Below are 12,993 nucleotides of genomic sequence, written 5' to 3' on the forward strand. Positions count from 1 at the left end.
CATCACAATCTATGTGTGTCTATAGCATCACAATCTATGTGTGTCTACAGCATTACAACCCTTGTGTGTCCACAGCATCACAATCTATGTGTGTCTATAGCATCACAATATATGTGTGTCCACAGCATCACAATCTATGTGTGTCTATGGTATTACAATCTATGTGTGTCTATAGCATCACAATCTATGTGTGTCCACACCATCACAATATATGTGTGTCTATAGCATCACAACCCTTGTGTGTCCACAGAACCAAGCCTGGATTACACTGCCAGCTCTGTGCACAGCATCCCAATATATGTGTGTCTATAACATTACAATCATTGTGTGTCCACAGCATCAAGCCTGGAATACACTGCCAGCTCTGTGCACAGCATCACAATCTATGTGTGTCCATAGCATCACAACACTTGTGTGTCCACAGCATCAGGAAATCAATGTGACTGCTAGGATCAGTCTAGCATGACAAGCTACATGGAATTTCTGTGCTCCTTTCCACAGCATCACAGGCTGTATGTAATAGTAATATATACTCTTCTCCACACCAACACAAGATGTATGTGATAGTAATATATACTCTTCTCCACACCAACACAAGCTGTATGTGATGGTAATATATACTCTTCTCCAACCTATCACAAGCTGTGTATGATGGTAATATATACTCTTCTCCACAGCATACCAAACTGTATGTGATAGTAATATATACTCTTCTCCTCACCATTACAAGCTGTATGTGATAGTAATATATACTCTTCTCCACAGCATCACAAGCTGTATGAGATTGTAATATATACTCTTCTCCACACCATCAAAAGCTGTATGTGATAGTATTATAAACTCTTCTCCGCACCATCACAAGCTGCATGTGATTGTAATATATACTCTTCTCCTCAAAGTCACAAGATGTATGAGTTTGTAATATGTACTTTTCTCCACAGCATCACAAACTCTATGTGATAGTAATATATACTCTTCTCCTCACCATCAAAGGCTGTATATGACAGTAATATGTACTCTTCTCCACACCATCACAAGCTGTATGTGATAGTAATATATACTCTTCTCCACACAATCACAAGCTGTATGTGATAGTAACATATACTCTTCTCCTCACTATCACAAGCTGGATGTGATTGTAATATATACTCTTCTCCACACCATCACAAGCTGTATGTGATAGAATTATATATTCTTCTCCTCACCATAACAAGCTGTATGTGATAGTAATATATTGTAATATATACTCTTCTCCACAGCATCACAAGCTGTATGTGATTGTAATTTATACTCTTCTCCACAGCATCACAAGCTGTATGTGATAGTAATATATACTCTTCTCCACAGCCTCACAAGCTGTATGATATTGTAATATATACTCTTCTCCACACCATTAAAAGCTCTATGTGATAGTACTATAAACTCTTCTCCTCAACATCACAAGCTGCATGTGATTGTAATAAGTACTCTTCGCCACACCAGCACAAGCTGTATGTGATAGTAAAATAAACTCTTCTCCACACCATCACAAGCTGTATGAGATTGTAATATATATTCTTCTCCACACCCTCACAAGCTGTATGTGATAGTAATATATACTCTTCTCCACACTATCGCAAGCTGTATGCTATAGTAATATATACCCTTCTCCACAGCATAACAAGCCGTATGTGATAGTAATATATACTCTTCTCCACAGCATAACAAGCTGTATGTGATATTAATATATATTTTTCTCCACAGCATAACAAGCTGTATGTGAAAGTAATATGTACTCTTCTCCACACCCTCACAAGCTGTATGTGATTGTAATATATACTCTTCTCCACACCATCACAAGCTGTATGTGATAGTAATATTTACTCTTCTCCACAGTATCATAAGCTCTTTGTTAAAGAAATATATACTCTTCTCCAAGACATAACAAGCTGTATGCTATAGTAATATATACTCTTCTTCACAGCATAACAAGCCGTATGTGATAGTAATATATACTCTTCTCCACAGCATCATAAGCTGCATGTGATTTCTGTGCACCTTTCTAAAGCATTAGAGGCTATATGTAAATTCTATACTCTTCTTCACACCATCACAAGCTGTATGTGATAGTAGTATTTACCCATCTCCATACCATCACAAGCGTAATGCGATTGTAATATATACTCTTCTCCACACCATACCAAGCTGGATGCGAATACAAAATACGCTCTTCCCCACACTATTACAAGCTGTATATTATTGTAATATATACTTTTCTCTACACCATTCCAAGCTGCACGTGATTGAATATATACTCTTCTCCACAACATCACAAGCGGTATTTGATTGTAATATATATCCTTCTCCACACCATAACAAGCCGTATGAGATTGTATTATATTCTCATCTCCACACCCTAACAAGCTGTATGTGATTGCAAAATATGCTCTTCCCTACACTCTTACAAGCTTTATTTGATTGTGATGTATACTCTTCTCCACACCATAACAAGCTGTATGTGATTGAAATATATACATTTTCTCCATACCTTAACAAGCTTTATATGATTTCAATATATACTCTTCTCCACACCATCACAAGCTGCATGTAATTACAAAATATACTTTTTTCTTCAACATCACAAGCTGTATCTGATTGTTATAATTTACTCTTCTCCATAGCATCACAAGCTATATATTATTGTAATATATACTCTTCTCCACATCATTACAAGCTGCATGTGATTGTAATATATACTCTTCTCCACACCATCACAAGCCTAATGCGACTGTAATATATATACTCTTCTCCACACCATGACAAGCTGGATGGGAATACAAAGTATGCTTTTCCCCACACTCTTACAAGCTGTATGTGATTGTGATATATACTCTTCTACACAACATCAAAAGCTGAATGTGATTGTAATATATACTTTTCTCCAGACCGCCACAAGCTGCATGTGATTGTAAAATATATTCTTCTCCACACCATCACAAGCTCTATTTAATTATAATATATACTTTTCACCACACCATCATAAGCTGCATGTGATTTCTGTGCTCCTTTCTACAGCATTAGAGGCTGTATGTAAATTCTATACTCTTCTCCACATCATCACAAGCTGCATGTGATTGTAATATATACACTTCTCTTCAACATCACAAGCTGTATCTTATTATAATATATACTCTTCTCCACATCATCACAAGCTGCATGTGATTGTAATATATACACTTCTCTTCGACATCACAAACTGTATCTTATTATAATATATACTCTTCTCCACACCATCACAAGCTGTATACAAGTGTAAATTTTACTTTACTTCACACCATAACAAGCTGTATGTGATTGTAGTATATACTCTTCTCCACACTATCTCAAGCTGTGTATCAATGCTAATCTTGTCTCTATAGCATCACAATCTGTATGTGATTGTGATATATACTCTTCTCCACACCATAACAACCTGTTTGTGATTGTATTATATACTTTTTCTTCATACCTTAAAAAGCTACCGTACATACGATTGTAATATATACTCTTCTCTACACCATCACAAACTGAATGCAATAGTAATATATACTCTTCTCCACAGCATCACAAGCTGCATGTGATTGTAATATATACTCTTCTCCACACCGTCACAAGCTGTATGTCATTGTAATATATATTCTTCTCAACAGCATTACAAGCTGTATGTGATTGTAATATATACTCTTCTCCACACCTCCTCAAGTTGTTTGTGATAGTAATATATACTGTTCTCCACAGCATCACAAGCTGTATGTGATTGTAATATATACTCTTCTCCACACAGTCACAAGCTGAATGCAATTGCAAAATATGCTTTTCTCTTCAACATCACAAGCTGTATCTGATTGTTAGAATTTACTGTTCTCCATAGCATCACAAGCTATATATTATTGTAATATATACTCTTCTCCACATCATTACAAGCTGTATACGATTGTAATATATACTCTTTTCCACAACATCACAAGCTGTATGTGACTGTGATATATACTCTTCTCCACACCATCTCAAGCTGTGTGTCAATGCTAAACTTGTCTTTACAGCATCACAACCTGTATGTGATTGTGATATATACTCTTCTCCACACCATACCAAGCTGTTTGTGATTGTAATATATACTTTTTCTCCATACCTTAACAAACTGTATAAGATTGTAATATATACTCTTCACGCCATCACAAGCTGTATGTGATTGTAATATATACTCTTCTCTACACCATCACAAGCTGAATGGGATAGTAATATATACTCTTCTCCACAGCATCACAAGCTGCATGTGATTGTAATACATACTCTTCTCCACACCGTCACAAGCTGTATGTCATTTTAATATATATTCTTCTTAATAGCATTACAAGCTGTATGTGATTGTAATATATACTCTTCTCCACACCTCTTCAAGCTGTATGTGATTGTAATATATACTGTTCTCCAAAGCATCACAAGCTGTATGCAATTGTAATATATACCCTTCTCCACACCATCACAAGCTGAATGTGATAGTAATATATAGTCTTTTCCACACCATCACAAGCTGCATGTGATTGTAATACATACTCTTCTCCACACCGTCACAAGCTGTATGTCATTTTAATATATATTCTTCTCAATAGCATTACAAGCTGTATGTGATTGTAATATATACTCTTCTCCACACCTCTTCAAGCTGTATGAGATTGTAATATATACTGTTCTCCAAAGCATCACAAGCTGTATGCAATTGTAATATATACTCTTCTCCACAGCATCACAAGCTGTATGTGATTGTAATTAGTTCGGGGCTTTTTTTTTCAATGACAGAGGTTCCGGCAAGTACTAGTTGACCAGTGGGAAAGCATAGCAGTCAGATATAGCAGGATCCTAGATATTATATATATATATATATATATATATATATATATATATATATATATATATATTTGTACTAATATATAGGCAGTACCTAGAAACACTTAAGTGCCAAGAGGTGTGTTACTATTTTTCACCAGGAATTCAAGACAACATAAATATAGATCATGGTACTTTTGAAGGAAAGGAAAGAGGGACCCTTAAAATTTTGGTGGTCCGTGGCTCTGACCGGTGTGCCCCCGAGAGGGGTCAGAAGAAGGACCACGCTGGGGGGATGCACAGGTCAGAGCCGTGGACCATTGCCCCGGTACGGACCGCAGGCTCAGGACAGTGCGCGTGTTGTGTTTCTGGACACAACCCACCCAGAGAGTGGGCAGGGTTCTGGCATCATGACGTCACTATGGAGGAAGTTTTTTCCCTTTGAGTGACACCCGGCTCCCAGCGCATGCGCGGTCCAGAGCCGGTAAATTTGGTGGCCCATCGGCCCAAAAAGCAGCCACTGGGATTAAACTGGCAAATACTTTTTTTTACATTTTCATAGTAGCTTTTCAAAAAATAAATGGAAGAATTTAGAGACTGTATGAAATGGATGAATGGAAGTCCCTTCAAAGCAGGCACAATTGGAAGGTATATTGTAGGTACACTTAACATTCCTAAATGTTCTCCATAACATAACAAATCTTCACTGTCAATTATAGAAGGCTTGTGTCAATTAGCACTTCTATGACTGGGTTTTCAGCAGTATAACACATCTCACATAATTGCAAAGAGATTAGTTAGTGCATGAATGGCTTGTACATTTCTTAAAAAAACTGTGAATATGTAAATTGCACACAAGACATAAGCAAGCTAAGTAGTCAATAAGGTGAAACGGATTCACATTGAAGTTAATAAACAGATAACTAACAGGATACTGCTACAAATGTACAGTATTAAATCACGAGGCCTATGACAAAACAACAAAGGACAAATGTTCTCCAAGCTGGAGCTTCCCATATTGGTTTATTGCTAGAAAATGCTAGAAAATGGCTTAAAGTCCCAACTATTAAAGCAACCATTCATAAAACATGAATCTGAAATGGCATTGGTACATTTTACATGAAAGTCATTATATCCTACAAATGCTCTACAATATCGTATAATGGCCAATATGTCCAGAGCTACTCCTCATTAATCTATAATTTACTCTAATTCACCCTAGCTAACTCCTTCCTCTCCTTTTTCTCTTGTATATTATTTTACTGCTGACTTTTTATTAACTTAAATATGATTTATTTGTTTTGGGCTTTTATGCATTCATGTTTGTAAGTTTAAAAAACACTAAAATTAAAAAGAAATTGTAGTGTCATTACAAACAGGACAGATGATATAGTACAATGTGATTTTTTTTTTCAACATTAACATCAGGGAGTATATTTTTAAAGCACATTTGCTGGCTTTTACCAAGCTTTCACTGTAAATGAATCTTCCAAGTGGATGCCTGGTTAAAGTTATGTTTTCAAAATATTACCCTAGTTGTTTAAAAAACTAGCAATGATGAAATCAGGTAATAAAGCACTTGTGTTTGTCTTAAAAAAAACAACAATCCATATTACAAAGTCCACTATTATTGTCTTTTCCAGAAGCAAAGACCAGTGATTCAGAAATACTATAAGGGCAATTTACTGCCTCGGGATCATACTGTTGACCCTCAATGTGACATCATCATACCATTCCATGAAAAATGCAGGCTGTAATAGTGACTTGTACATCATGGTTCTCTAGGTGGCATTCTAACTCTGGCTACCAATTTCCTAAACCAGGATGTACCCATTTTTTTATTAACTATCTCTAAGGTCTGTTTGTACATTTGTACACATACCTCCGAAACTTTAGAATGTGAAAAAGAATGACACCTCAGAGAAATGAAGACCTAAGGAAGACTGAGTGCTGTTGTAAAACATGGGTGTGAATAAATGTACTGAAAATTTCAGTTGTGGCTGGCTTTTCTCACAAATACAGTAGTCACGTATGCCACTAACCTTTGGATCATTACAAAATGTTCCCTAATACAGGCATACAGTTATACAGGTAGAGATAAACCTTAGCACAAAGAATGTTTTAAAATGTAAACTCTTTCATTATACAAGCCTTTCTCTGCACAAAATATAGACAGACAGCTATTATTTGTTGGTCCTACCTAACAACTTCATAAAATAGTTCCAGAATACAAAGCAACCAGCTATTGTATGGCCAAAAAATACCATTGCCAGGAGTGTGTAAAGTACAGCACAGCTTACAGAGTGCAGCAGTCAGGGCTATATAACATAAACCACAGCACATACAGCAGTTAAAAGTATGTAATATACAAAACAGCTTATACAATGCAAAGATCAAGAGTATCATACAAAGCAATGTTCAGGAGTATGTAACATGTACTGCCTGCTGGTCAGCGGAAGGCAAAAATGTCCTGCTCTTGCAGTAAACGTCATGCTTGGAGGGATGGAACCAGTAGAAGGCACTATGGCTAGCATAATGGGTAAAGCCCAGAATTTAAGCAAGAGCCTGGTCTTCTACAGATCCTTTTTTAAGTGAGGGTGGGCAGAACAATGTGCGGTACCAAATCAACAGGCAAGGAACAGTCAAAGAAGGCTGAGGTCAAGGCAGACAGCTAACAAGCGAGGTCAGATACATAGCCAGGGGTCAACTACCAGAAATAGACTCTGGAGACATGGGGGGCACTGAAGACATAGGGGAGCACAGGAGACACAGGAAGACACCAGAACAGCAATAAAGGAAATACACAAGGGAACAGCAGACTGGACAACAATGTGTTACAACAAGAGGGCTGTGAATCACACAATAAAGCGACAGGTGAGAGGAAACACTTGCAGAGCTAGGGGGTTCGGCAGTAGTCTGTAGTCACATTTTTTGAACGCCTAGTGCAGTCTTAGCCAGCTAAATGGCCAAGGGCCTATATCCTGATTTGTCTGCGGGAGGGGCGATACTGATTAAACTTGGAAGAGCAGGCCTGCCTGGGGTCAGAACTTCCTGCAAGCACAGGAGAGAGGTGCTGGCATTTTAGTGAGGAGGAGATATGTGTTACAGTAAATGGGAGAAAAAACATAAAGTTGTTAGTGGTCAGTAGCAGAGGAAAAAACTTTTGTTGGTGGATGAAAGAATTTTCCTAAAAGCAAATCCAATTCTCACATGCTGACATTTTTAGCTGTAAGAAATGAAAACATAGGAGAACATTTTTCAATAGGACAATTGGTGACAATAATTTAATGGAGGTTTTTTTTTTGCATATCTAAGGCAAAATGACTGTGCCGAGTGATAGCCCATCATCAATCCACATTCTGTCACTATTCCCCTGATGTAGAATTCCACCCTGAATAGGCTTTGGTGTTGAATGGTGTTGGTAGTTGACAATACACCCCATCCGCCATTAGCCGCTCAAAACTGTCACAAAGGAAAGCCGTGAATCCCCATAAACTGAAGTCCTGTAGATGCAAGAAGGTATCAAGTGAGTGCGGGTGGGGTATTGAGCTATCGGGAGTTATTCTCACTGTACAGCAGCAGAGACATATCTTTTTCCTCTGCACTACCTTATTCAGTTGAGTTTTATTTTGTTGAGTTGATTATTTAACATATTACATGTTGAATATTTTAAGTTCCATATTTCTTTTGCACAAAGTGTTTAAACAATAAAGTTTACTAATGGAAACAGCAAGTGGACTTTTTGGATAATTTGATCTTGCAAAGAGTGTAATTGGAGACGAGCAGTCCAGTCAGCAAGCCTAATTTACTAAAATTTAAAGTGTAGTGAAATGAATTGATGACCGTTTCACTTCACTGAACTTTATCTAACCTCCCCGTGTTTTGTACTTTAACAAATCAAGGCCAGGGAGTCATGTGCTCCAATCAATTCAGGTGTCATGACAATGATCAGTTATGGTTGCTTGATCTCAACAAAAGTTCAAAGCTGAACTCCATGCAAACTGCTTGAAAATACCTGCATTATGTGTTTGTGTACTGTTTTATCCGTAATATATTTTGTAATGTTATCCAAGAATAGTTGCAAAACACACAGCCCTACTAATCAGTTAGGGCATTGATCTTCCTTGATTATTATTACAGCTTCCTAGGTCAGCTCCCTGGTCGTTGGATGGAAGCAATGATGCTGATATACTGTTCAGTAAGATAACTGAGGGCAGAGAATTGACTTTAGAAACTGAATTACTGAACAAGGAAGATTAACTGCTTAAATTGGCTCTGCTGCTATTTTAAGAGAGAAAAAAGTATGTCTTCCTGCAAATACTCACTAGTCCCATCACCCATGCTGCCATGAAGAGATAAAGTTTGCTGAAGAATCTTTAGCATCTAGCACCTTAGGATGTGTAATTTGTCTGGCCCTCCACTGTGCACTGTGATTCTTTCTGCTAATTTCTACATTACTACAGGACACAGCAGTAATAATGGCGTTAGCCAGAGGGAGCCAGGTATCTGACACAGCTAGAAGAGTGTTAGATACTGAAGAGCCTTCAACTGGCATAGCTTTTCAAGAGTGTTAAAGAATCAGATATGTCTAGGTAAATTTAATAAGCCACAAAACACATCTGCTATAAAATGGGCATGATTTATTAAAGCTCTCCAGAGCTGGAGAGGATACACTTTCATTAGTGAATCTGGGTGATCCAGAAAACCTGGAATGGATTTCTTAAAAGTTATTTGCTGTTTGCACATTTTTTCAATCCTGCACCAGATCCATTTCAGGTTTGCTGCTGAGAGTATTGACTCACACAAATTGAGCTAGATTAAAAATGTCATTATTGGGTTGAAATAAGACAATGGAAATAGGCATCACAAGAGCCCAGCCTCTAGTGAATCCTGAACTCTAACTAAATTTCTTGGGTCTAGATCCAGAATTAACAAAACAATGGATAACAAGGGGAAGGGCATCAGAAACCTTTACTAAGCATACCATTTGTAGTAGCAGACTAAGGAGGTCCTACTTTGTAATTTTTACAATAAGTTAAAATGTACAAATCCATTTGGTTTTCTTTAGCGGTGTTGATCTGACACTCGCAAATCGTGCCAAAGTCAGATTCAGCTTTTTCTTCCAAATGAAAAATTATCCCATAAATATACCTTAGTCACTCTCTGGCGATAAGAAAAGATTGGGAATCATTGTGAAACTCTAGCAAAAATACACTCGTTGAACATGTTATCATGTGCTCTGTACCCATATAATGATGCAAAAAGGCAAGCTGTGAATCATGGTATTGCAACCTTACATACCATAAAGCAAGCGGATGAAAAAATTAGATGCATAATCAAAGCAACTTTGACCACAGAATGATTTCTTGTGGCAATTTCAGCATTAGCTGGCCATTTAGGGTTTTAATGAAATAAAGTTTCAAAAGTTTGCCAAGATTTGTTTTAGCAAAGAAATGATTTTTAAACATAGGAAAGAATAGATTTACACCCAGGGCACATGATTGAAAAACATTGGGGATTTTCAGGATGAAGGCAAAGCACAGCAGAATCAACATGCCTTTAGGTATCCTCTCTGTGATGCAACTCACAAACCTGCTGTAACAAGGTGGACGTATTTCAGGTACCAGTGTCAGGTGAAGTTAAAGAATAGCACAAAACACTCACCTTATCTTTATTGGATATGTACAATGGGTTTAAAACAGCAACAGTTCTAACTGCAAGATCACATGACTCATTTGTTACATTATAATGTGTTTACATTATATTGTGAAAAAAATTGCAATTGTTAGTATGAGATTATTTTTTATATATTACCAGCTGCTTTCTTGCTCATGACCCATCGGGGCATAACCGCCACAACTTTCTTCTTATTAGGTCACTCCAACCCAAACAAGTGTGGGAAGGAGGACACAAGATGTTTGCAAGGGCACAGACAAGACAGTTTACACAAATCCACCTGTAATTCCACAATACTTGTGTTTTGGTTTTCCATGTTTTTGTATTCAACTAGCTAAAAAAGATTCATTCTTAGATGGCTCTCTAGTCAGAAAGCTCTACCATTCCTGCTACACAAACTTACATATAAAAAGTAAAAAAGTTTTTAAAAGTTGGTCCTTGAAAATAATAAAAAAACTACATATGTGCAAAACATATATACATACTCTTTTAACCATTACCATCATCCCTGTTATTTTCTACTTATTGATCTGATATATGAATTGAACATATTAAATATTAAAAAAATGACAACTTTACAAAACAGCTTTTTGAAAATTAGCTTTAAAACATATGGATAAAAGCTGGATGATCTAATTCCTGTCAGTGTTATCTTTTTTCACAACCAGTGTAACTTTAATTTTTCCAAGACAGCTTGCCCTGCATGTTAATGTGCAGAAAATATAAATAAAGGCATGTGAAAAAGATAAATTATTAATGTACTTAACACCATCATTGTTGGTATTAAATCATACAGTTACCAGAATATGCAATATTATTACTGGTTCATTGTAAAATAAGCATTGTGTATATTTTCAATGTATCTTTTAAAATCAGCTTGAAAGGTAAACTATTCTCATTTTACTGCAATTTAGAATACAGTGTGATTCTAAATAAATTTAGGATATATAATTATAATATAGTGTTCTTCCATAATGCATTCTGTTGGAGTAATTTAGCTGCTGCTACATTGAAGGAATGAAATGTTGCCAAGATCAAGGAAAGTGGTCAGTTTATGAAATAAATCACGCACTCTATAACACCCCAGGGAGAGATGTACAGTATTTTAGTTTTACAGATTTCTTGATAAAACAGTTATAAAATGATCAACTTCTACAGAAATGAATGAGTTTCATAAATACATTTTTGTCCTTTTTACACTATAACCTTGATTTTAGCTTAAATATGATTTGGTCCTAACGGCATGCACCAAAATATACCTATACAAACCTCAGTTGGGCTGCAGAGTGAGATTTGCAGCCAAGACCCAGCTCAGGTATTTCCCTTGACTATAGCAGTGCAATGGACATAGACGTTATAGATGCTGAGGCACAGTGCACTGCGACCTATAGAGGAGGGATTGTTAGAAAAGGGGACTATTTGGCTACACTTTCAAAGGGCACACACATGGGCGAGGTAGTGCTTGGGAGCAGTCTAGAGAGGAATATTTAAATAAATACATAAATAAATAAATAATGAAATATTGAATGAAGCTACATACTGCCTACACCAACATGTATCCTAAACATTAACCCAGTATATTTCACCGACAAACTACTGTTGAAGCTTTATAATAAATATTCTTCAAATGAACTACACATTAACCTAATACACTGAAACATGCAACCCAAGACAGTGAGCAATTCACAGCATTCAACCATCTATAACGTCTATGTCCATTTTCACTCTACCCATATACCCTACTATATCCATCACATTCAGGTTAATTCTTCACATTAGTTGTCAGCTACTGATGTTGTATTAGAAGACATGGCTCATGTTTGGCCTTTTAATTATCCATAAGGTTTTCAGTTAGGTCAAATTAAGACGTTATCTACTTGGCTTTCTGAATAGTCATACTGGAACAAAGAAGGGCCTTTCCCAAACTTTTGCCAGATTTAGGATGGTATTTTGTAACCCATCACAGGTCCACATACTTGGCAATATAGTATATGGCTTTGTTCAGGATGTGATTTCAGCTTCTACTCATACATTATGCCCCTTAATAATTGGTATTTGAGGGAATACTGCAATACAATTCAATCAGAGGTGATTATTTGACTTGACAAGAGCACAGTAGCATTTTGAGTATATATTTTATGAACCCGGAAGGTGGCATATTTTCATAAACTATAGAGACTAGCTCTAGTACCTTTACTTATCCCAGAATGGTCAATAGCATATAAAATGATGTTGTAATTAATACATTTTTCATTTTAAACACAATGCCCCTGATTCATCATTGAAATCCGCGATCGCTGGAAGCGCGATAATACGCGCGACCCGCGATCGCGGATTACCGCGGTCCGGGACTCGAGTGCGCGCGTCCACTCACATCCTGAATCTGCCGTCCGGATTTCTGCCATGCGCAATAGGGGTCGCGAATCTGCCAATTAAGGCAATTACATTTCAGCTGCGCAATTAAGGAGGATC

This window comes from Pyxicephalus adspersus, chromosome 3 (genome assembly GCF_032062135.1).
Source record: "Pyxicephalus adspersus chromosome 3, UCB_Pads_2.0, whole genome shotgun sequence".
In the NCBI taxonomy this organism is placed as follows: domain Eukaryota; kingdom Metazoa; phylum Chordata; class Amphibia; order Anura; family Pyxicephalidae; genus Pyxicephalus; species Pyxicephalus adspersus.